Raw genomic sequence first — 26,065 nt, forward strand, 5'->3', positions numbered from 1 at the left:
CTAACTCTGCATTTCTCACCTGGTTACCAATCACATATCCACTATATGGTTTCTACACTGAGGATGCTTTAGGGGTGCCCAAACTTTTTTCAAAGAGGGCCAGATTTGATGAAGTGAACATGTGTGGGGGCCGACCAAAGTTGCTGAGATATTTTTTTTTTATGATTTTACTCCAAAGTTGTTGACCTTTTTAAAGGATTGAAGTTGTTGAGGTGAGCTTTTTTAGCATTGAAGTTGCTGAGCTTTTTTACAAGTTTACCCCATAGTTGTTGGGCTTTTTTAAAAGGATTTAACTTGTTGAGCTTCTTTTGGGATTTGACCACAATAAATAAACTGCCAGAGGGGCCGGATAAAAATGGCCAGCCCCCCCCCGAATTAGGCCCCAAAATCAAACTTTGGACATGTCTGCTTTAGGGGGTTGGGCTAGGACAGGGATGTGGTCTTCCAGATGTTGTTGATTTCCAACTCCCATCTTCCCCAGCCAACATGACCAGTGGGCAAGGATTACGGAAGTCCAATCACAAAGCGTGTTCACATTAAAAGAGAGCACGTGTTGCGGTTGGGGCCGAACAAAACCCCATTTTAGTGGCCAGGCCATAGATGGCTAGAGGCCTGGGAGCAGATTGGAGGATGTTGTTACTGGGGCAATTTGGATGTTGCCAATTTAGGGGTGGGATCAATGGCTTTATAAGCAGGGTCCACAGCTTTCTCTTTCTCTTTTGCTGTGGACACCGGATCTCCCGCCCGCCCTCCCTTGCTTGGGCTTGCGCCTTGACCTTGCTCTGCCTGTCATGGGGTCGTCCGCCTTGGTGCGGGGGCCCAGTAGGAATTTTTCCAATCGGCTGATTAGTGCGTGCCTTTTGGGTTTTGCCTACTGCTTAGCAAATCGTCACAACTTGTAAGGTTGGCGGTTAGGCATTGGTTAAAAATTGGTTGGTGGAGGGGTATGGATTGGCTGTGCCTGCCCCTCCAATGCTGCTGCTGACGGGTATTCCGTTAAAGGAATTCTGAAGCTTACCATCCCCTTCGTCCAAACCCTGACGGCAGGGTGCGGGCCGCGTAAGCTTCAAGGTACAAGCGCGGAGTAGCTGAGGGCCTGTGACGCAGCTCCAGCTGACTCTGTCCCTTGTTCCTCCGGGACTGACTAGGGAGTCAGTGCTGTCCCCCATGGCGGGGGGTGACAGATAGTCATAACCAATGCCTAAGCAACCACTCTCAATTTGTATTCAAATAAAGTTGTGGCCAAAATTATGCCAAAAACCTTAAACAAAAATTATGTGTGATGTGTGAGTTATTGGGAAAGGGGTTTTGGGGGACCTCAACACGCAACTGAAGGACCACAGGCTCTTAGTCCTTGAGCAAGGAAAACAAGTATTATTATTATTATTATTATTATTATTATTATTATTATTATTATTAATTTCAATTTACACACTGCCCTTTATCGAAAGATCTCAGGGCAATGTACAACAAGAGACACATTACAAAACACCAATGATAGAAACATAATAAAAACATGGCAGAAACTAGCATGCTGACAGCCTAATAGTAAAACAATCATAATAATAATAATAACAACAGCTCTCCTCTACTAATTGATTTACTAATTAATCAGAATGCTTTTTGATTTGTTTAAACCTGGACGCATTACATTTCTGGACTGGAATTAAGATACTTTCCCCTCATAAAAGGCAACTAGTAGTTCAGATTAGAATTCTTACAGCATCAAAGCCTGTTCCTCTGCTCTTTCTTTTACCTGTTCCACTTGATTCCATCCCTTAGTTTTATGTCAAACAAATTCTTAAAGTAATGCAATGCATGGGATATGTTTTCCCTGGCTTTTGCTCCTTATTTTTCCTGTTGACCTTGGCTAAGAATATATCCAGACATTCTAGCCTTTTATTTGGACCTGTTGTGAGAAGCTCCTTTCGGCACGTCTGAAATGGTCTCCCTCAAACCAGACAGAACTCACTAGTTAGCAGAACTTGGGTTTTTTTTATGTTTATCGGGAACAAGCAGTTCAAGGCAGTGAGTGTCCTGTATGTTAAGCAGTGTTTGGAGACGGTGATAAATATTAGACTTATATGAAACATTCCTAGCATTCTTCCATTGCTCGTGGTGAATGGATATTAATGGCATTTGCTTAGTGTTTTAAGTAAAGCTAGCTCAGAAGGATGTTAAAATTTGGTGTTGGGGAAGAAATCAATATTGGCCCAAGCAGTATTTTTTAAAAACAAACAAACATAGATTTCGTTTTATGGAATATTTTACAGCCTGAAAATTTATTTCCACACGTTGTCTCATATGCTCACTGCACTGGGAATTTAACTCTTGGTCTCTAGGCTGTTTAGCCCTGCCATCATAACATTTAATTTCAGGGAGGTTTTTGGAATGAGTCTTCTGGAGGAAAACATATGGTAAGCATTGCACTGCAATTGAAAACCCATGTGGATTTTTACAGAAAAGATTCCGACCCTGTATCTAAATGGTATCTAAATAGCATAAGATATCATTTCTTGAAAAGTTAAGAGAATTTTCAACGCCAGTATTCCATGTATATTCCTCCACAAGAATCACTCTAAATCTGTGAACTATTAGAATGCTCTGGAATGTTTTGTGCAAATTTTCAGCACATTACATAAATATAGAATCAGCTATTTTAAATTCAGGAACAGGGCAGCCATGTTTATCTTGTTACAGAGAAACCTACAAAGGGCCCTGTGGCACCTTGAAGACAAATTATATGTCATAATAAATACGTTAGCCATTTAACGTTTCAGACTTTATTACATTTCACCAAACTGCACTAGTTTCCTTGTTATCCCCCCCCCCTTCAGCAGTAAGGTAAAGGTAAAGGGACCCCTGACCATTAGGTCCAGTCGTGACCGACTCTGGGGTTGCGGTGCTCATCTCACTTTATTGGCCGAGGGAGCCAGTGTACAGTCATGTGGCCAGCATGACTAAGCCGCTTCTGGCGAACCAGAGCAGCGCATGGAAACACCGTTTACCTTCCCACCAGAGCGGTACCTATTTATCTACTTGCACTTTGACATGCTTTTGAACTGCTAGGTTGGCAGGAGCAGGGACTGAGCAACGGGAGCTCACCCCGTCGCGGGGATTCGAACCGCCGACCTTCTGATTAGCAAGACCTAGGCCCCGTGGTTTAACCCACAGCACCACCCGCGTCCCTTCAAATTATTAGTGGGGCCCAGGAGTTGGCGCCCCTGACTGGAGGACAGATCTAGCTACACACCTATTAGTTAACAACATCACCTTCTTTTTCAGAGGACATTTGCCTCTAATAACCAGGTACAGAATGTCTGCCTCCACCATCCTTTGCTTATGAGCTTGGCAGTGGTATCTAGTGGCATCTTCCCAGGCTGAGGGGGAAATGGTGAAAACAGGTTATTTATTGGGACAGTGTGATTTTTGCAACTGCTGTTAAAGTTGCAAAACAATGGAGCACGGAGATCCAAAAAGTTGCAAAACAATGGAGAATTTCTGAAACTCCAATGGGATATTAGCTCCGCCCAATGCATGATGGAGAACAGCAACAACTGGGAAAAGACAGACATAATATTCTACAAGGACAGGGAGAAACAACACGGACAGAATAATTGCCACACACAGGAAGAACAAGGATATAGTTTGAACGCTTCACCTGTAGATTGATGTCTCAATACGAATGGAAGTTGTTAATACTGCAGTTGTTGTATAAGGAATTGTTCTTTTGACAGGAGGGCAAATGAAATTAATAAGATCTTGGAACGCAGAAATAAAGTAAATAATCAAACCATCAATTCTAGCACGTGGGGGGCCACCTAAATTATATACCGTATTTTTCGCTCTATAACGCGCACCAGACCATAACACGCACGTAGTTTTTAGAGGAGGAAAACAAGGGAAAAAATATTCTAAACGAAATAGTGGATATATGATTTTTGTGGTTCATGCTGTGGCCACAGACATGTGATCTGACAGTGAGTTTGGAGTAGCCCAATGCAAAAATCCTGAGGATCCATGTGGATCCATGCTTTGTAACCATGGAGGAGGGAAGGAAGGGGAACCATGGATCCTCTGCTCACGACTGCAGCAGATCTCCCCGCAGGCATTCGCTCCATAACACGCACAGACATTTCCCCTTACCTTCTAGGAGGAAAAAAGTGAGTGTTATGGTGCAAAAAATACGGTAATTTGGTATCTGAATGATTGGCATTAGTATTATAATTTGGCATTGTTATAATGAGGCTACTATTGGATTATTGTAATTGAAAACTAATCTACTGGATCAGTGTTGGAGACTGACTGCTGAGCTAGATGAGCAAGATTTTTGTCTAACACTCATACACGGATTCTGTAAGTATGCCAAGCTACAGGGAGTCTAAGTACAGAGGAACTGACAAGGAAAGCCAACCTGCTACACAGCCAATCCATCTACTAATGCATGAAGTATTGTGTTTGGGCCTTAGACCACTGTATTCCAATCCTATAGATTCACTGAGTAACCTGTTGTGTCATAGTTTTGCTGCTCCTGTGCAAAATCACACCAATAACAACCCCTCTCTAAATAATAATATTTGTACATTAGAAGTATGAGGCAAACAAAAGATACTAAAAGTCAAACCTGCAGAGCCCAATAAAAGGATGTTCTTCGAACATTAAGCGTCAGCATACCACCAATTCAGCCCTACGTATAATTCAATGTTCTTTGTACAGCTGTTATTTTGTACAGCAACAAGCCGCATGGTTTTCCTGTTACTGAAAAGTAAGAATGCCTGTTTCTACAAGTGTCTTAGTAGTACACTTACTTTACTTGAGAGCTATTTTGGTTTTCAATACAATCATAAATCCAAGATCATCTGTCACTGTGATTACCAAGAACATGTGTTGTGGGCAGAGTATAATCAACTTGGATCAGAGAAGTGCTTGGTTTGAAGTATGAAGATCTCCAGTTGGCCTTCAGAAATGTATATGTAAAATCAGCCTCTCAGTAGCCTAGTTTACACATAATGCTAAGCCATGGTTTATTAAACTAGGGCCTATTAAATCACATCTTAGTATTATGTATGAATCCTGTCGAAGAGCTTAACTATGGTTTGTTCAAGTCATAGTTTGCTTCTGTCTTATGAACCTTGGTTTGTCTTAACTATGACTTGGTGTTACATGTAAAGCCGGTACTCTTCCTTAACCATAGTTTGTTTGGTCATCCCACCCCATGAAATTACAAAGGTACAATACAAGAGCAGTTGGGGGGGGGATTGAGAAATTAAGCTGTGGGTTTCTTTTTAATGGTCGATAGGAAAACTCATGGTTTGTTAAACAAACCATGGCTTAGAGCTTTGTGTGAATGAGCCAGAATTGTGAAGATAAAATGTACACCCCCCCCTCCCAGCTCCTTGGAGGAAGGTTGAGATTACCAATATGAAAAGTGCTGATTTTCTCATTTTTGTTAAAAAGCCTGGAGAACACCATTTATACCAAATCAGCAAAGTTGTTCCATAGAAAGTAAGATGACTTACCCTTATCTCCTTCCTGTCCTCTGTGCTTTGGATTGCCTTTAGCGGCTTTGCTTAGAGATAACAACTTGACAGATGTTAGATGCTAGAGTAAAAATCAATGACCATTCCAAACAAATTGCAAGCACATCAAATGGTCTGCTGTCAGCTTTAGGGGTCAGCTCCATGTCAAGAAGGCCTGCACAAGTCAATTCTACAAACCTTGCATGTAAACACCGCTTTCAATGCAGGGTCACAGAACTCATTTCGACACAAAGACCTTGACATTTGTTTCAGTGGCTATGTACTGGAAAAACCATAATTGTGTGGTTAGGGAGGGAAATAAAACACCACATTCAGAGAATGACCTTGTATTATTATGTACAAAATCTTTAAGTAGCATGGCAATGACAGTTTTTCTTTTTTCCTGATTCTGCAGAGACATCAGCCATGGCTGTCCTTGAGTTACTGTCTTCAGAGGGACTCCCATTCTCCTCCAGATGGAGTCTAGGCCAGGGGTCAGCAATCTTTTTCAGCAGGGGGCTGGTCCACTGTCCCTCAGACCTTGGGAGGGGGGGACGGACTATATTTTTTGGGGGGGGATGATGCAAGAGCATCATGAGCCCCGGTGACTGCTTACCTGTGTCTTGTGAGCGGCAGGGGCTGGCGGTGGCGGTGGAGGGACAATGAGTGGCATACGAAAGGACTCTGGAGAGGGGCTGCTTAAAATGGCAGCCCTCGATCGCTGCTGCTGCTGCTGCTGACATCAAGAAAGCCCAGCCCCCTTCCTCCTCTAGGCAGGGCGGGGAGAAGCCAGGAGGAGGGAGGGAGGAGCCCACACCAGCGCCGTGTGAGTGAGAGGGAAAGAATGTGCACACTGCAGATCCACACGGCTATTCCTGGACCGTCCATGGGCTGGATCCAGAAGGCAATTGAGCCTGATCTGGCCTGCGGACCTTAGTTTGCCAACCCATGGTCTAGGCTGATTGTGTAGGCCGGGGTGGAGAACGTGGAAGAAGAAGTGGAAGAAGAATATTGAGGGGGGCAAAGCCCCTTCTGCCCCCCATAGTTGACGCCCCTGGATACTGTTCTCTATTCTTATCTAAAAGCTGTTTCCATGTTCCAGGAATAAGCCGTTTGGGGACAATAGTGGCTGGAGGAATTGTGTTTGGTGCTTGGCGAACCTCTTCTCTTTGCAGTCCTCAGCATTATTCCTGACACTGATCTGTACCTGGTAGGTGATCATCCTGGTTCTGCAGCTCCACCCCCATTCGCAGCCACTGAGAGAAGGATCCCTGGGGCATGTCAAAGAAGGGATGTCCTCTAACTACAACTTCCCACACCTCACAACTTCCTGAGCAATCAGGACGAGCCCACATCAGTTTTTTGTTTGTTTGTTTTGCTTAGTGAACAAAATAAAGGTCCAAGAATAAGCCCTCCAGGAACAAGAGATGGCAGGGAGAACTGAGTGCGCTATTCTTGCCAAAGGACAGGCTAAAAAAGCCAATGCAATTCTGGGCCTCATCAATAGGAGTATAGCATCTAGATCAAGGGAAATAGTAGTGCCACTGTATTCTGCTCTGGTCAGACCTCACCTGGAGTACTGTGTCCAGTTCTGGGCACCACAGTTCAAGAAGGACACTGACAAACTGGAACGTGTCCAGAGGAGGGCAACCAAAATGGTCAAAGGCCTGGAAACGATGCCTTATGAGGAACGGCTAAGGGAGCTGGGCATGTTTAGCCTGGAGAAGAGGAGGTTAAGGGGTGATATGATAGCCACGTTCAAATATATAAAAGGATGTCACATAGAGGAGGGAGAAAGGTTGTTTTCTGCTGCTCCAGAGAAGCGGCCATGGAGCAATGGATCCAAACTACAAGAAAGAAGATTCCACCTAAACATTAGGAAGAACTTCCTGACAGTAAGAGCTGTTCGACAATGGAATTTGCTGCCAAGGAGTGTGGTGGAGTCTCCTACTTTGGAGGTCTTTAAGCAGAGGCTTGACAACCATATGTCAGGAGTGCTCTGATGGTGTTTCCTGCTTGGCAGGGGGTTGGACTCGATGGCCTTCTGGTCTCTTCCAACTCTATGATTCTATGATTCTATGATTCTATGTTGTCTGTCTGGTAGTGTGTTGGCCAAGGAACAGCTTTTGCCAAATTAATAGGAACACAGCATAGGTTGTTATGGATAAATGCTGTCTAGATGTGGCTCTGTTTATGTTTCTGTGACCTTTGCTGACGTTGGAGGTCTCCTGCCGTTCCTTTGTTGCTGCCTGTTTAGTGGTATGTAGCTGCTTGGTAACCAGATTTGAAAAGAGAGAGAGAGAAAGAAAACCCAAATCCCTTGCCTGGATCAAGTAAATTCATATTGATTGATCTTGGGAAACAACAGGCTCTGATTGGTTGTCAGTTTGGAGTTGATGGTCAGAGGGGAGAAATAAGGAGTTAGGAAAGACAGTTAAAAGGGGATGGCTGAAGACTGCTGGTGTGGACTGTTGACATCCCTCTGCCTTGGGAGACAATGGAGAAGTGGACCTTTCATTGGGGAGTTACAGCTCCTGCTGTGGCTGTAGAGACTGATACAAGAGAGACATGTTTTGTTGCAGCTGGGGCAGATGAAGCCATCCGGTTGTGCTGCTGCAGATACACCATGGCATTTATTCTCTCCATGCTCCTCCCAGTGGTCATTCCTCCTCTGGTTACTGCTGTGGATACATGACCTGACAGTCTGTCTCCAGGCGCTGCAGTCATCTGCAAGGGATTTCCACATGGCAGGAGCTGATGCTGGCCAATGAAGCCACGCCATGCTCAGCTCTGTGCTTGGCCTCCTCTGCCTCCTGCTTTTGTTAACATTGCCCCTCCCAAATTATTAGGTAAAGGTAAAGGGACCCCTGACCATTAGGTCCAATTGGGACTGACTCTGGGGTTGCGGCGCTCATTTCGCTTTATTGGCCAAGGGAGCCGGCGTACAGCTTCCAGGTCATGTGGCCAGCATGACTAAGCTGCTTCTGGCGAACCAGAGCAGCGCACAGAAACGCCGTTTACCTTCCTGCTGGAGTGGTACCTATTTATCTACTTGCACTTTGACGTGCTTTGGAACTGCTAGGTTGGCAGGAGCTGGGACCGAGCAACGGGAGCTCACCCTGTCACAGGGATTCGAACCACTGACCTTCTGATCAGCAAGTCCTAGGCTCTGTGGTTTTACAGTGGTGCCTCGCAAGACGAAATTAATCCGTTCCGCGAGTCTCTCCGTCTAGCGGGTTTTTCGTCTTGCGAAGCAACCCTATTAGCGGATTAGCGGATTAGCGCTATTAGCGGTTTAGTGGCTATTAAAGGCTTAGCGGCTTAGCGGCTAAAAGGCTATTAGCAGCTTAGCGGCTTAGAAAAAGGGGGGAGCGAAAAAATCGCAAGACTCGCAAGACTTTTTTGTTTTGCGAAGCAAGCCCATAGGGAAATTCGTCTTGCGAAGCGCATCGAAAAACGGAAAACCCTTTCGTCTAGAGGGTTTTTCGTCTTGGGAGGCATTCGTCTTGCGGGGCACCACTGTTACCCACAGTGCCACCCGCGTCCCAGAAGTATAGGAAGGACCAAAAGGAGAGGGAGATGCTCTCTTACATCAACAGCACACAAGCGGGAGAAGTAAACATGTTGCTGTGTCGCACCTTTATGTTATAGAAGCTCCCCTCTCAGCCCATGAGGCCAAATCACTCAAGTGCTCAACAGATCTCCTGCTCTATGTGAAAAGTGAGTGTGACCTCCTTTCTCTTCTCCTGCGTTCAAGAGGCACTAGAATCAGCACTGGGCGTTGGTTGCAGAATGGCGTAAACAAACACATTGGGGGACATCAATGCCATGGAGGTGGCGCTTTCACTCTGCCTTACAAACACGACAACCTATAAGGAGGAGGATATAAATTGTTACTGTTCACACGGTGCATCATCGTATACAGCCTTTGGCAGTGTGACATGGGAAGAAGGGACAGGATCCTGTCTGAAGAAACATGTGGTCTAAGTTGCCATGGTTCAAGAACTAACAGATGTTGGGGTAGAGGGCTAAGAAAGGTTAGATGTTTCTTTTGTTACGGAAATTACGGGGGGGGGCACATCTTTAAAGTTAAATATTACAAATATTATGCCTGAATGTATCCTTTCAACTTGACAGCTCAGGGAAGTTACCTAGCTTTAAAAATAATATAAAATCATCTCCTTTCCCAGTTTCCTCCATTCCAAAGCTATGTTCCCAGAGGTGACAATTGCTGGGCTCATTGTTAGCCAAAGGAAACCAAATCTCATCACCTGACTCGCCTCAGGCTCCAGACATGCAAAGGAACTTCTATTGTACTTTTGGGTGGTGGGTACTTAAGACATTTTTGTCTATGCTAATCTTATACCTGCCATGTCTGCTTATGCTAATCTTGTACCAAGGACTTGTCTGGACATGTTTGCCAAGGTTAACCCTTCCCCTTTTGTGACATGTCAGTGATGTAGCAATGATGCTGTACGAACTGTATTCTGGGATATGGTGGGAAAGTTTTAAGTCTTTGTCACCCCATCCTCGGGGTTCAAAATTTGCTCTTTGAACCTATTGCGCAATAAACTTTGGTCTACAGCTATTTGCTCCGGTTGGCTGGACTCCTTCCATTATTCCGCAGGGACCCGCGGGCTCTGCCTGACGAGCTGGGTGACTGAGCAGCCTCACACCTAGATTTTTCCCTTAACACTTTATTTTTAGGCAGTGCTTTTTTCTGGGGGGACGCAGGGCTACGCATACCCCTAAACATTTTGTGCATGTAAGTTTGGCCTCATTGAGGGGCAGTATTTCAATATGAGTAGGAAAATGAGAGTACCCCTAAACATTTAAAAAAGCACTGTTTTTAGGTGTTTGGGGAATTCTTCAACACATTCAATGGTTATCTTTCCTAAACAGAGCTTTGTTTTACAGCCCCAAATCTGAGAACCAGTGAGGTTGGCAACCTTCTGGTCTATTCCTTCCCTCCCTGAGCATGGATAGGAGCTAATGGAGATGGATGTGAGCTACTTAGGTTCCGCTTGCTCCGACGATGACGAACATTGGATAATGTGATTCTGCAAAGCAGCCCCTTTTAAAAGGACAGGAGTAAATGATGACTTGCCTCCTTGTTCTGCACACATAGCAGGAAGCGCCCCGGACCTTTCAGCGTGCTAATGGACATTAGAGGAGCTAAACCCCTACAAATCCTGTCAAACAGGAAGGGGCTTCTGCTGGCATAGTGTTACCGGAAAAATCTGAGGGCTCCCTTGGACAAAAACAAAGACACCAACCAGGATAACTTGGAGCAAAACAGCAGCCTGTAGGCTTGGCCTTTATTGAACTGTTGCAACAGGGTGTTCCCCTCACTTGCAAGAGAGAGGAAAGACCCAGAAAGATGGTGTGCAAGACCTTATAAAAACTTTTGAAATTCCCATCCTCTAGGTCAAGCCCACCCCCAGAAACATCATGCATACATTACAGAAAGGATGGGTTGAGGGAGGAGTTGTGGTGGTAACCTGAGTGTCCTGTCACCTGGCTGGTTCCTCCTTTCCCCCTCCCCATGAGTCACTTCCAGGAGACAAAGGGGAGTTGGCAGTTTCCTGCCCCCAGAGGGAAGAGCTGATCATTGTCCTTTGTTTCAGTCCATGCTGAACCCACTCCTATATGCAAGTTCTTTGTGATCTTGATGGTCTTCTGTCTAGGACCATCAGGGTTGGCATAGCAACTGGGCAGGGCTCCTGTGGATGTGCTGGGATGGTGAAGGGATTATGGCTGACCAGAACCAAGCCACCCCCCTTTGATAGTCCTTGTCTTATGGAGTAAAACAAAAATGGAACAGTGCAAATCCGATGTATGGTTGATTTTTCTATGAATTTATAACAGAAGTGTGGCATATGTAGTGTGTGAAGTTTGTACAAACTGAATGATTGGGGTGGGGGGTTCCTGCTACAATAGCAAACCTGAACATCAAATACTTAATCTATGAGCACTTTATGAGACAAGGTGTTAGTAAGCATTTGGAATCACAGCTCTCTACATCATCTTAACCCGTAGCCAAGACAACAAGTAGCAAACGGTATAAAAATAGCCAACTTAACAAACCTTAGCATGGTCCATTAGGGTTATGACGCATTGTATATGAATTTGAATCTTCCAACATCCAAATACTGTACACCGTGACTGGAACTGATGCAAGATCAATACAGATCTAAAGACTGGAGGATGCCTGAACTCAGGATTCCAGTAGTAGATAGGTAGCCGTGTTGGTCTGCCATAGTCAAAATAAAAAAATTCCTTCCAGTAGCACCTTAAAGACCAACTAAGTTAGTTCTTGGTATGAGCTTTCGTGTGCATGCACACGAAAGCTCATACCAAGAACTAACTTAGTTGGTCTTTAAGGTGCTACTGGAAGGAATTTTTTTATTTGAACTCAGGATGTTTCAAATTAAGATGGTTCTAGGATTGTGTGTGTGTGTGTGTGTGTGTGTGTGTGTGCATGGATGTGCTCAAGACATCCAAGTGTAGCATAAGCGTAGCCCTTTTACCTCTGTGATGGCAAAGTGTTCAAGAACAGACTTAAGCATGGAAAAACAATTACAGTGGGTGCCGCACACAAAGAAAGCAGGAAAGCGAACTGCTGAAATAAGCAGGGTATTGTGAATTAAAGCCTTTTTAAAAAAAAAAATCATAGTAAGTGATCATAAATTCCTGCAAAAATACTTTCTCAAACCACAAGAGACAATGCAACAGTGTGGGAGGAAGCCATAATCGCTGCAGATCCTATTTAAGTTTCTCTAGCAGGAATGAATGGAGAGAACAGGGGGGGGGGGGGAAGCTGCTTAGAACAGATCCCAGAGTACTGCAAGTAAAGTGATTGTTTTAGCAGTGAAGGAAGAGGCTGGAAGACAGAAAAAACACAACGTCTAAATTCATTATCCAAAGCAGTGACTCTTGGGGTGTGTGGTCTGTTTGGAAATCTGTACTAGTGTGTAACTGCAGTAGGATAGGAGGGAAGAATGAGATCTGATATAATATCAAATTTTGCAGTAGTAAGGTAGTTTTTTTAAGGGACATGGGTGGTGCTGTAGGTTAAACCACAGAGCGTAGGACTTGCCGATCAGAAGGTCGGTGGTTCGAATCCCTGCGATGGGGTGAGCTCCCATTGCTCGGTCCCAGCTCCTGCCAACCTAGCAGTTCCTTTTTTATTATTTTCAATGATATTTATTAATTAAAATTTCAGAGAAAAAAAGAATTACACAAAAACAAAAAATAAAAATACAAGGAAAATACAAAATACAGAAAAAAAGGAATAAAAAACACTTAAAAAGAAGAAAAGGAAAATGAATCAATCTTTCTAAAGCTTACATTCATATCCTTGTTTCCCTGACCTCCTCATACCTCCCTTTTTTGTATTCCAGTTCAATTATTTAAGTCAGCAATTTCTTTCCCTCTTTGTTTTCTCACGATCCTTTAACTTAATATACTGTAACTTTAAATTTTCATCTGTTATCAATCCTTTTTTACATACACCTTTATAGCATTACTGCTTAAACCACCTAGCTTCATTCCAACATCATTCTAACATTCATTAATTTTGCAATATTTCTGTAAATAGTCTTTAAATTTCTTCCAATCTTCTTCCACCGACTCTTCTCCCTGGTCTCGGATTCTGCCAGTCATTTCCGCCAATTCCATGTAGTCCATCACCTTCATCTGCCATTCTTCCAGAGTGGGTAGGTCTTGTTTCTTCCAATACTTTGCTATAAGTATTCTTGCTGCTGTTGTGGCATACATAAAGAAAGTCATATCCTTCTTTAGCACCAATTGGCCGACTATGCCCAGCAGAAAGGCCTCTGGTTTCTTCAAGAAGGTATATTTAAATACCTTTTTCAATTCATTATAGATCATCTCCCAAAAAACCTTAATCCTTGGGCACGTCCACCAAAGGTGAAAGAATGTACCTTCAGTTTCTTTACATTTCCAACATTTATTATCGGGCAGATGATAGATTTTTGCAAGCTTGACTGGTGTCATGTACCACCTGTATATCATTTTCATAATATTCTCTCTTAAGGCATTACATGCCATAAACTTCATACCTGTGGTCCATAACTGTTCCCAGTCAGCCATCATTATATTATGTCCAACATCTTGTGCCCATTTAATCATAGCAGATTTCACCGTTTCATCCTGAGTATTCCATTTCAAAAGCAAGTTATAAATTCTTGACAAATTCTTAGTTTTGGGTTCTAACAGTTCTGTTTCCAATTTTGATTTTTACACCTGAAAGCCAATTTTCTTGTCCAAATTATATGCCTCCATTATCTGATAATAATGAAGCCAGTCTCGCACTTTGTTTTTTAGTTTCTCAAAACTCTGCAATTTCAGTCGATCTCCATCTTGTTCCAAAATTTCCCAATATTTCGGCCATTTGACCTCCATATTGAGCTTTTTCTGAGCTTTCGCTTCCATCGGTGACAGCCACCTTGGGGTTTTATTTTCCAATAAGTCCTTGTATCTTATCCAAACATTAAACAATGCTTTCCCGACAATATGGTTTTTAAATGCTTTATGTGCTATGACCTTATCATACCACAGATATGCATGCCATCCAAATACATTGTTAAAACCTTCTAAATCCAAAATGTCAGTGTTTTCAAGAAGCAGCCATTCTTTCAACCAGCAAAAGGCTGCTGATTCATAGTAAAGTTTAAAGTCTGGCAGGGCAAATCCACCTCTTTCCTTTGCATCTGTTAATATTTTAAATTTTATTCTAGGCTTCTTGCCCTGCCAGACAAATCTAGACATATCTCTCTGCCACCTCTTGAAACAGTCCATTTTGTCCACAATTTGCAATGTTTGAAACAAAAACAACATTCTAGGCAATACATTCATTTTTACCGCAGCAATACGACCCAGCAGTGAAAGCTTCAAATTTGACCAAATTTCTAAATCTTTTTTCACTTCAGCCCAGCATTTCTCATAGTTGTCTTTAAACAAATTCCCATTTTTTGCTGTCATGTTAATCCCCAGATATTTAACTTTCTTAACCACTGTTAAACCTGTCTCATTCTGAAACCTCTCTCTCTCCATTGGTGTTAATTTTTTCTCTAAAACCTTGGTTTTTAACTTATTCAATTTAAATCCTGCAACTTGACCAAATTCTTGAATCAGTTCTAAAACCCTTTTGGTAATAATAATAATAATAATAATTTATTTATACCCCGCCCATCTGGCTGGGCTTCCCTAGCCACTCTGGGCGGCTTCCAAAAGAATATTAAAATACTATAATACATCAAACATTAAAAGCTTCCCGAAACAGGGCTGCCTTCAGATGTCTTCTGAAAGCCTGATAGTTGTTGTTCTCTTTAACATCTGGTGGGAGGGTGTTCCACAGGGAAGGCGCCACTACCGAGAAGGCCCTCTGCCTGGTTCCCTGTAACTTGGCTTCTCGCAGTGAGGGAACCGCCAGAAGGCCCTCGGTGCTGGACCTCAGTGTCCGGGTAGAACGATGGGGGTGGAGACACTCCTTCAGATATACTGGACCAAGGCCGTTTAGGGCTTTAAAGGTCAGCACCAACACTTTGAATTGTGCTCGGAAACGTACTGGGAGCCAATGTAGTTCTTTAAAGACCGGTGTTATGTGGTCTCTGCGGCCGCTCCCAGTCACCAGTCTAGCTGCCGCATTCTGGATTACTTGTAGTTTCTGGGTCACCTTCAAAGGTAGCCCCACGTAGAGCGCATTACAGTAATCCAAGCGGGAGATAACCAGAGCATGCACCACTCTGGCGAGGGAGTCCGCAGGCAGGTAGGGTCTCAGCCTGCGTACCAGATGGAGCTGGTAAACAGCTGCCCTGGACACAGATTTGACCTGTGCCTCCATGGACAGCTGTGAGTCCAAAATGACTCCCAGGCTGCGCACCTGGTCCTTCAGGGGCACAGTTACCCCATTCAGGACCAGGAAATCCTCCACACCTGCCCGCCTCCTGTCCCCCAAAAACAGTACTTCTGTCTTGTCAGGATTCAACCTCAATCTGTTAGCCGCCATCCAACCTCCAACCGCCTCCAGGCACTCACACAGGACCTTCACTGGTTCTGATTTGAAAGAGAGGTAGAGCTGGGTATCATCCGCATACTGATGAACACCCAGCCCAAATCCCCTGATGATCTCTCCCAGCGGCTTCATGTAGATGTTGAAAAGCATGGGGGAGAGGACAGAACCCTGAGGCACCCCACAAGTGAGAGCCCAGGGGTCTGAACACTCATCCCCCACCACCACTTTCTGAACACGGCCCAGGAGGAAGGAGCGGAACCACTGTATAACAGTGCCCCCAGCTCCCAGCCCCTCAAAACGGTCCAGAAGGATGTTATGGTCGATGGTATCAAATGCCGCTGAGAGATCCAGCAGAACTAGGAAACAGCTCTCACCTTTGTCCCTAGCCCACCGGAGATCATCAACCAGTGCGACCAAGGCAGTTTCAGTCCCATGATGAGGCCTGAATCCCGACTGGAAGGGATCCAAATGGTCCGCTTCTTCCAGGCGTGCCTGGAGTTGTTCAGCAACCACTCGCTCAATCACCTTGCCCAAGAATGGAAGATTTGAGACTGGGCGATAGTTGGCTACCGTGGCCGCATCTAAAGATGGTTTTTTAAGAAGCGGTTTAATAACCGACTCTTTCAGCGGGTCTGGGAAGGCTCCCTCACAGAGGGAAGCATTCACCACCCCGCCGGTGGCGGATAACCCATTCTGAATCTGACCGGACACGGGTTAGAGCATTAGGCTCTGGCTCCAGCACTCCTTGCTCCACGAGTCGGTCCAATTCCTCGTCTATACGGGGTTTCAAGGCGAACGGGACCCGGCGGGCCTTGAGCCTGACTGGTCGTACTGCGGGGTCAAGCTGTAGCGCAATGGGGGGGCCCCGTATACTGTCCCAATTTCCCGTCGAAAACCCCTGGAAATTCCTTGCATATGGCGTCCACGTCCACTTGTAAGCTAGTGTGGTTCACCCCGGTGACAGCTAGCCCCAGTGGTCCAAACCATGCCAATCCCAGTAAGCTAATGTAGGGGCCCTTGACCACAAGCAAGTCCAGTTGCCGCGTCCGCCCTCGGTATTGCACCCTGAAGGTCCCCACCCCCATTGTGGGGACCTTACGTTTCTGGAAGTCCCGTAGGGTGAATGGGGCCGGCCTGAGTTTGGGACCCCCAGTAGGACACAGTTTCCTTAAGGTCCTTGCTGAGATTATGGATAGAGTTGAACCCGTGTCAAGCTCCATGCGGCATGGGGCCCCCTCTATCTGCACCTCTACATAAATTTTCTCTACGTTGGGGTGGGGCAACTGGTATACCTGGCAGTCCGTGAGCTCCGTCGAGTTGCCTTGGTGCGTTGGGCCCCGGGACCTGGGGCTCTTGGGTTGGTCATCTGATGCCTGGTGTCGGGTGGGCCGAGCCCGACACACCCGGGCGATGTGTCCCAATTTTCTGCACTGCCTGCACTCTGCATTGCGGAAACGGCAGGTCCTCCTCTCGTGACTCTCCCCGCAGCTTGCGCAGTTTCCTCCTTCTCGTCGAGGCAGCTGTGGTTTGTGCGCTGCCTGAGTGCGCTGCTGTACTCGGTGCACTTCCTCCCTGTCGGATCCTGAGTCGTCAGTGAGGTCTTCGTGGTGGACCCTTGGTTGGGATGGCAGGCTCGGCCGTGCCTCTTGCGTCGACCTCTCGGCAGCTTCCGTTGCCAGTGCCTCCTCCAGAGCGACCTGGAACGTTAGGTCCTTCTTAGCGTAGAGGCGTCGTTGCAGCTTCTCATCCTTCAGGCCACCGACGAGGCGGTCACGAAGCATGTTCTCCAGCTCTGAGAAGTTGCAGAACTGGGTGGCTTGGCGGAGAGAGGTCACAAACCCAGTTATGGTTTCCCCAGGGGCTTGTCGCTTTGCGTAGAAGGCATTTCGACGAGCCACCACTGAGGGCTGCGGCGAAAAGTGCCCCTTCAGCTGTTCCATTATTGTTTTGTATGGAACAGTAGCGACGTCTTCAGGCGCAAGGAGAGCCCGGGTGATTTCAAATGTCTCCTCTCCGCAGACGCTGAAGAATATCGCCCTCTTCTTGGCGTCTTCTTCGTCGGTGACCCCTTTGGCTTCTAGGAGGAAGGTGAAACGGGAGGCGTATGCTTCCCAGTCTCCAGATGCTGGGTTGAATGACGAGAAGCTGCTGTTGGCTGCCATTCTGAGTTCCTTGTGTCCCGGAGCTGAAGCCTGGATACATGGTGCGAGGCAGCGGTGCGGCAGGTGGCGGTGCTGCGGTGCTGTGTATGCCAGTCAGCTCAGCAGGATCCCATCCTCGTCGCCAGTGAAATATACTCAGAGTCGCAAAGTGATTTCATGCTCTTTATTCAGCTCATAGTGGTGAGGAGGAATGAATGAAAGTCCCCTCACAGTATCTGCTTTATATACACTATTTACACAATGGGCTGCACATGATTGGCTAATTCCGGAATTCTACTGTAAGCCAATCAGGTTGTGGATTCACTTCTATCTGGAGCAGGATTGGGTGGTTCCTGCCAACCAATCATACTGCTGCATTGTTCTAGGACCAATCAGACTGCTGCATTCTGAATCCTATTGTTCTAGGACTAATCAGACTGCTGCAATTTGGATCCTATTGTTCTAGGACCAATCAGACTGCTGCAGTTTGGATCCTATTCAACTCAGTACATAACACTTTTACTTAGTGTCAGATCACCAACATCCATAGAGGTGAACACCAGGTCTAAGGCATGCCTGTGGCTATGTGTTGGGCCAGACTTATTCAGGGACAGCCCCATGGAGGCCATGCTTTCCACGAAGTCCCGAGTGGCCCCTTGTAAGGTCGTGTCGGCATGGATGTTAAAATCCCCTAGGACAACCAAACTAGGTGTCTCCAGGACGACATCCACCACGACCTGAAGCAGCTCGGGCAGGGAATCCTTGGTGCAGCGGGGAGGTCGGTACACCAATAGGAATCCTGTACTGCCCCTATTGCCCAACTTCCAGAACATGCACTCAGAGAACTGGGTCTTTCCAATAGGACGCCTGGTGCAAACTAATGACTTCTTAAAAATCACAGCAACACCCCCTCCCCGCCCACAAGGCCTGGGTTGCTGTGCGTAAGAGAAACCTGGTGGACAAGCAGCGGCAAGGACAGGCCCATCTGCTTCATCCAACCAGGTCTCTGTCACACATGCCAGGTCAAATCCTCCATCCACAATCAAGTCGTGGATGGCAGTGGTTTTATTCATCATTGACCTGGCATTGCACAGCAACACTTTCAGGTCATGTGGGTTTCCCTTGCTGATTCCAGTACCCTTCCGGTCAGGACCAGACCTGGAGGCAGGGATAGTCCTCAGACAATGAATAAGCCTGCTTCCTCGGTAATCACATGGTCTGGTCTTAGCGTAACTCCTCCTCCTACCCATGATCACTGAGATCGGTTGTCCCAGTGCATCCCCCCCTGTGGAGCCTGCCCCAGCCATTTTGTTTGCTGGGACCCACTACCAGGCAGCCCTGACCCCTCCCCTTAAAATCAAATTAAAACCTATACAAAAAACAAACTAACAGAACAATAAAACTATAAAAACAAAAAACAAAGTTACAAACACAATATAATTAAATTAAACAAATTCCCACACCCAACTAAACACCCACCCCACCCCACACACCCGAGGCCTCCCTGGAGCCCCATAGGCTGCAGAGGTGAGTATGGGGCCCACCCCCAGGCCCAAGGTGGAAAAAGGGCTTCCAGGGGGAGCGGTCCTCCCCACAAACTCACGGCAAAGCTGCCAAAAGAACACATTGTCCTCTGTTCTTTGCTCCTGTGTGAACCCTTATTCCTACGTTCTCATTAGATCCTCTTTTACTTCACCACCCTTTTCTCTGTCTCTCCTGTCCATTCTTCTTCTCGGGCCCCTGCTTCTTATACTTGGTTGGTATCCATCTGTCTCAGGAGACAGTGGAAGAGTGCGCCTTTGGGGGTGAAGTCAAGCAGTTGGGAGAGTTGCAGTGCCTGCCATGGTTGTAGAGACCAATAAAGGAGAGGCCTGTTTCATTGCAGCTGGGGTAAATGAAGGCATCCAGTTGTGCTGATGTAGGTGTACCGTGACGTTACTTCTTTCTGCACTCTTCCCAGTCATTGTTCCTCCTCTGGCCACTGCTGTAGATACACAACCTGACACATTGTCTCCAGGTGATGTGGTTGACTGCAAGCGATTCCCACATGGTGGGGTTGATGTTGCCAGCCTTCATGTCACGTTTGCACACGTCTTTGTAATGCAGAGTTGGTCTGCCAACGGGCCTGGTGCCTGAAGCCATCATCCCAAAGAACACATCCTTGGGGATCCTGTCATCTTCCATTCTGTGGACATCAGCAAGTCATCGTAGACTTCGCTGAGACAGGAGTGTGAACATGGAATGTGGGCTTGGGAGAGCATATCTTTGTTTGAGACTGTCCTGTCATGTGATGCCCACATGATATAGAACAAGTGGAAGGCATTGAGGTGTTGCTCTTGACAGCTGCAAGCTGCCCATGACTAAGTAGTGTGCTCAATATGCAAGCCTGGTAGACCTTCATCTTGTTCTTGGATGTTAACATCACATTCACCCGTATGCTTTTGGAGAGGTTAGCCATTGCCATAGCTGTGCCTTTTAACTATGCTCCTTTCAGACACCCTCTCCCTGCCCCAAGCACACACTCTGGACTGATCATAGAACTGTAGAGATGTATTATGGTCCTCTGTGCACCAGAAGCAGTTTAGTCATGCTGGCCACACAACCTGAACATGGACAAACACCGGCTCCCTTGGCCTGAAATGTGAGATGAGCGCCACACCCCATAGTCTTATGGTCACTAACTGCTCGGAGAGAGGAGTTTTTCAAGACTCAAAAGAATTAAAAATGAATTAAGGGCCACAATGTCTCAAGAGAGGTTGTCTACACTGAGCATTCTGTACACTGAAAGTGACAAACTGAGACAAACGAATTGTGATGAAGCTGTGGATGATTTTGCTATGAGGAAGGCTAGGGGAAAAAACATTTTAGCCTTACAGTGGTGCCTCGCAAGACGAAATTAATTTGTTCCGCAAGTTTTGTCGTCTTGCGAAGCACGGTGTTGGAAAAGTTTTGGAAAAGCTTCAAAAATCACCAAAGTCTTCAAAAACCTCAAAAAAGGCTACCACACCGCGTGCTATGAGTTGCTCCTCGAAGTCAAGTCGCAACTGTATTAACGGTTTTTTTAAAAAGGAAACAAACTTGCAAGACGTTTCCGTCTTGCGAAGCAAGCCCATAGGGAAAATCGTCTTGCGAAGCAACTCAAAAAACCAAAAACCCTTTCGTCTAGCGAGTTTTCCGTCTTGCGAGGCATTCGTCTTGCGAGGTACCACTGTACTGTATTTGATGGTTGTAGTTTACTTCTTAATATGTATTTTAAAACTGACTTTTTAATGAAAGCGTAGATTCTAAAAGTGCCACACTGCCAGGTAATCATGGTCATGTTATTTACACTTCCCAGGCAATATAATTTGTAAACTCAATGTGTGGGTTTTTTTTTTAAAGAATAACATTACAACTTCATTCCCCTAAAAAGTAATGCTTATTCCACAAAAGGTTTACAAAGTTCAGCTATTGCAAAAGTTTTTCAGTGTTAATTTAATGCATTTTTTTAAATCACCATGGTATTTAACAATAACATCTTACGCCCTTTAGAGGAGAAATTGAGAATCGTAGAATTTTAATACCCATCATCATCTTTGGCTTTGTTTCATTTTCTTGTAGTCGTGAGGGTGGGGGGTTGGGAGAGGCCTCACAAGTGGAGCAGCCTACCTTGGGCCTCTCCTCATCTAAATCCGGCCCTGCCCCCACCCCACAAATAGCCCTAAATGTTGCAAAGCAGCGTCTATTCCTGCGCCCAAATCATATCTAGCGAAGGGACCCAAGGGATTCAGAACGTCACTCCTCTGGCTCCTGTAACGTCAATACTAAGTCATCTGCAAATGCTCTCAATTTGTACTGTTTGGCTCCGACATGTATACCTTTAACCAACTGGTCCCTTCTAATCATGTTCAGCAAAACCTCCAGGACCGATATAAAAAGCAATGGGGAGATTGGGCAACCTTGTCGTGTCCCTTTTTCTATCTTAAATTCTTCCGTCACCACATTATTTACAATTAATTTAGCCTTTTGTTCAGAATATATTGCACTTATACCGTTTTCAAAGCCTTGGCCTACCCCCATACCCTGTAAGTTCTTCTTCATAAAACTCCAAGAAATGTTGTCGAAAGCTTTCTCCGCGTCCACAAATATTAAAACTGCCTTAGTATTTATATTCACTTGTAATTTTTCTAAAATATTGATTATGTTTCTCACATTGTCAGATAAGTGTCTACTTGGGAGGAAGCCTGCTTGGTCTTTATGTATCTCTTCCACTAACACTCTTTTTAGTCTTTTAGCCAAGATGTCTGCAAAAATTTTGTAATCCACACTGAGCAGTGATATGTGACGGTAGCTCTTAAGCTGCGTCTTTTCAGTCTCTGTTTTCGGTACAAGTGTGATATACGCTTCTTTCCACGACTCTGGTGCCCTTTTCCCCTCCATTATTTTGTTGCAGACTTCTTTCAAAGGTTGTACTAACCATTCTTTTAAAGATCTGTAATATCTAGAACAGTGTTTCCCAACCTTTTTTGGGCAAAGGCACACTTGTTTCATGAAAAAAATCTCGAGGCACACCACCATGCCAGATGGGGAAAGGTCACTTTTTACTTATGTAAAAAAAAAAAAAAATAGTAACAGCATAGAAGGTAATGGTTAGGCTAGCACCCCTCTTCCAAATATGCTAGGTTTTTATTTGCAGGGACTGTTCTACATGGGAAAGCATTCAGCACTGTCATTCTCCCATCTGCCATCTGAATTGGTACTATTCTGGGTCAACTTACTCTGCTGCATGTGTAGATGAAAATGGCACCAAGTGTGGGGGAGGGGGCAGAACAGGTTTCAGATACAGGATATTAAGCATACACGTACTTCAGATTGAACTGGTTGCTTGCTTTGCAAGTTTTCATTTCCCAAATGACTGCCTTGGCAAGCGCAATACCTACCAGGCTCAACGCCGGTCTCGCGCTGCCGCTTCCCGCGCTCTCAAGGACCCGGGAGGAGGAAGGCGTGAAGGGAATCCCGAAGGCGCGAAAACCTCACGCATGCGCAGGCCTTCCGCCTGCGACAGCCCAGTAGGCCGGCCGAAGCGAGCGGCGATGGGATGTGGGAGCTCGCTCGCTCGCCGCCCCGCGTGTGCCTATGTGGGGCACGTTACAGCCCCGTGACGTCAGCGCCACGCAGGCAGCCAGGCAGGCAGATGGCGAGAGCCCCGCGCTGGGCGGCCTCTCCTCGCTGCCGCCGCCCCGCCTCTCGCCGCCCGACTCACCCGCCTCCCTCCCACGGCACACCAGGCAACGTCTCGCGGAACACTAGTGTTCCGCGGAACACCGGTTGGGAAACACTGATCTAGAAGTCAGTCCATCCGGTCCTGGAGATTTACCCAATTGCATATTCTGAATGGCACCTTCTATCTCCTGTTCAGTTATTTTATAGTTCAACATTAATTTATTTTCATGAGAGATTTTTTGTAATCCATTTGTTTTCAAAAATCAGTCTACGTCAATTTCTTTCTGTGGCCCTTGTGTATATAGTTGTTTAAAGTACCCGTGGAAGCAATTTCTAATCTCAGGTGGGTTCTGTATATTCCTTCCTTCCACTTCTAAATTTGTAACTGTATTTAATTTCTGTCTTTTTTTCATTTGCCAAGCCAGCAATTTCCCACATTTATTAGCCGACTCAAATGTCTTTTGTCTCATTTGTATAATTTTCCATTCTATCTCCTGATTCATCATTTTCATGTATTGCACTTGATGTAACTTTATTTCTCTCAAAATCTTTTGCGACTTTGGTTTTGCTCTCAATTTCTTTTCACTTTCCTTTATTTTCTCCAAAATTTTATCCTTCTTCTCATTTTGGATTCTCTTCTTTAATGCATTCTGTTGTATCAAGAACCCTCTCATAACAGCTTTACTTGCATCCCAGATTACTCTTTTTTCCACATTGGTGCTCATATTTATCTCAAAATAATCTTTCAAGGTTTTTTAGGCCTTCTTAAACACTTCTTCGTCTCTAAATAACCTAGCAGTTCCTGGCGGGAAGGTTAACGGCGTTTCCATGCGCTGCTCTGGTTCGCCAGAAGCGGCTTAGTCATGCTGGCCACATGACCCGGAAGCTGTACGCCGGCTCCCTTGGCCAGTAAAGCAAGATGAGCGCCGCAACCCCAGAGTCGGTCACGACTGGACCTAGGTAGTTTTTGCCTTCAAACATATATGCATTTTAGGCTTTTTGAATTATGGAAGCAGAATAGTTATTTAACTATAACCCACAGTTTGCATAGACCTGGATTCTTAAAGTGCAATGAGTTTCTAGGTATTAGACAGGGGGGGAGCCACCAAGGGTGGCCCTCAGCCGCATTTTACGAGGCCCTCTGCAAATGATGGTAAATTCATATCTCTGTTGAAAGCAATCTGTCTCCGATGTTCCTCTCGTATTTATTTTTAGATTACAGTGGTACCTTGGTTCTCAAACTTAATCTGTTCCGGAAGTCCCTTCCAAAACCAAAGCGTTCCAAAACCAAGGTGTGCTTTGCCATAGAAAGTAATGCAAAATGGATTAAACCATTCCAGACTTTTAAAAACAACCCCTAAAACAGCAATTTAACATTAATTTTACTATCTAACGAGAACATTGATCCATAAAATGAAAGCAATAAACAATGTACTGCAGTCACACAATCAATCAATCAATCAGTAGCTGAACTGGGTTCCACACAGTCACACACACAAAAAAGACAAAAACACAAATGCAAAATAAATAGTAAAAACAGACAGACTTCAGCGTTACACTCAAAACGTAAGTGTTGCACTCAAAACAGAAGCGTAACACTCAAAAAGTTTGCAAACCAGAACACTTAATTCTGTGTTTGCAGTGTTTGGGTTCCAAGTTGTTTGAATATCAAGGCGTTCGAGAACCAAGGTACCACTGTATAAGCAATTTGGGGGCAAGGACTCGTCATCACACACTTTGTCCGAAGGTTGTGGGTTGTTTGTTATTTATTTATTCTATGATATTTTTTATCTATGTACATAGGTGACACTATGTCAATTAACACCAACGTAATTTTACACCAGCGTATTGCTAGAGAGGGATGTGGGTGGCGCTGTGGGTTAAACCACAGAGCCTAGGACTTGCTGATCAGAAGGTCAGCAGTTCGAATCCCCGCGACGGGGTGAGCTTCCGTTGCTCGGTCCCTGCTCCTGCCCACCTAGCAGTCCAAAAGCACGTCAAAGTGCAAGTAGATAAATAGGTACCGCTCCAGTGGGAAGGTAAACGGCGTTTCCGTGTGCTGCTCTGGTTCACCAGAAGCGGCTTAGTCATGCTGGCCACATGACCCGGAAGCTGTACGCTGGCTCCCTCGGCCAGTAAAGTGAGATGAGCACCGCAACCCCAGAGTCAGCCACGACTGGATCTAATGGTCAGGGGTCCCTTTACCTTTACCTTTATTGCTTGAGAAGAGCACAAGGTGTGGTTGGTATCCTGTCATACATTTAGGCTGAAGAATGTGAAAGCAAACCGACAGAATACCGGTCAAGGTGAGCTACAGACATCCCTCTGCAGAGACCCGAGGGATTCAAATCTGAAAATCACAGGTAAGTAATTACTGTAAAGGCTTAAACCACTTTTGATATAGTATAGTATTTATTCCTCTCGCTGATCATTTGGCAACGCATAGTCTAATAGAGAAATAGTGCAAAAAGGGATCCAATGGGCTATAGCACATAAAAAGCCCAAATCTGAACCCATAAAAGCCTAATCTGAATATGGTGCATTTACAGGTTGCATTTAGCCACACAGGCTTTCCCCTTTATCAGTCAAAACCTTCAAAGCACCATTTGCTAGTTTAAAGGGTGCTTGCCGGGCGCAATGTAACGCAGCGGAAAAATTCCATTAAAAACCCAACACCCCCTCCCCACATCGACTGCCAGCCTTTCTCAGCTCCTCCAGGCAAATGTTACGCCCCTGTTTAAATGTCAGCTTCTCTTAGCTGGGTGACCCTAGAGCAACAGTACTGAATGGCAGTAAGCTTCCTGAGAGAGACAACTATCTAGAAGGACAAATTCACTGCAACAGCAATTTTAACCCAGAACAGCCTTATCTGGTAACTGTAAATAGGCTTGGCCCAAAAGGGTCTCATGGTATTTTTGAACCACATTGCTGGAGAAACTGCATTAGGAGATTCTCCCACTGACATTAGGTTGTTAGGACAACAACAACAACAACAACAACAACAACAACAACAACAACAACAACAACAACAACATTTGTACCCAGCCCACCTGACTGGGTTGCCCCAGCCACTCTGGGCAGCTTCCAACATATATAAAAACATAATAAAACATTACACGTTAAAAATGGGTGTACACATGGTATTGGCGCTTCATTTGACGCAC

The sequence above is a fragment of the Podarcis bocagei genome, assembly GCF_964188305.1.
Source record: "Podarcis bocagei genome assembly, chromosome: 1".
Lineage (NCBI taxonomy): Eukaryota > Metazoa > Chordata > Lepidosauria > Squamata > Lacertidae > Podarcis > Podarcis bocagei.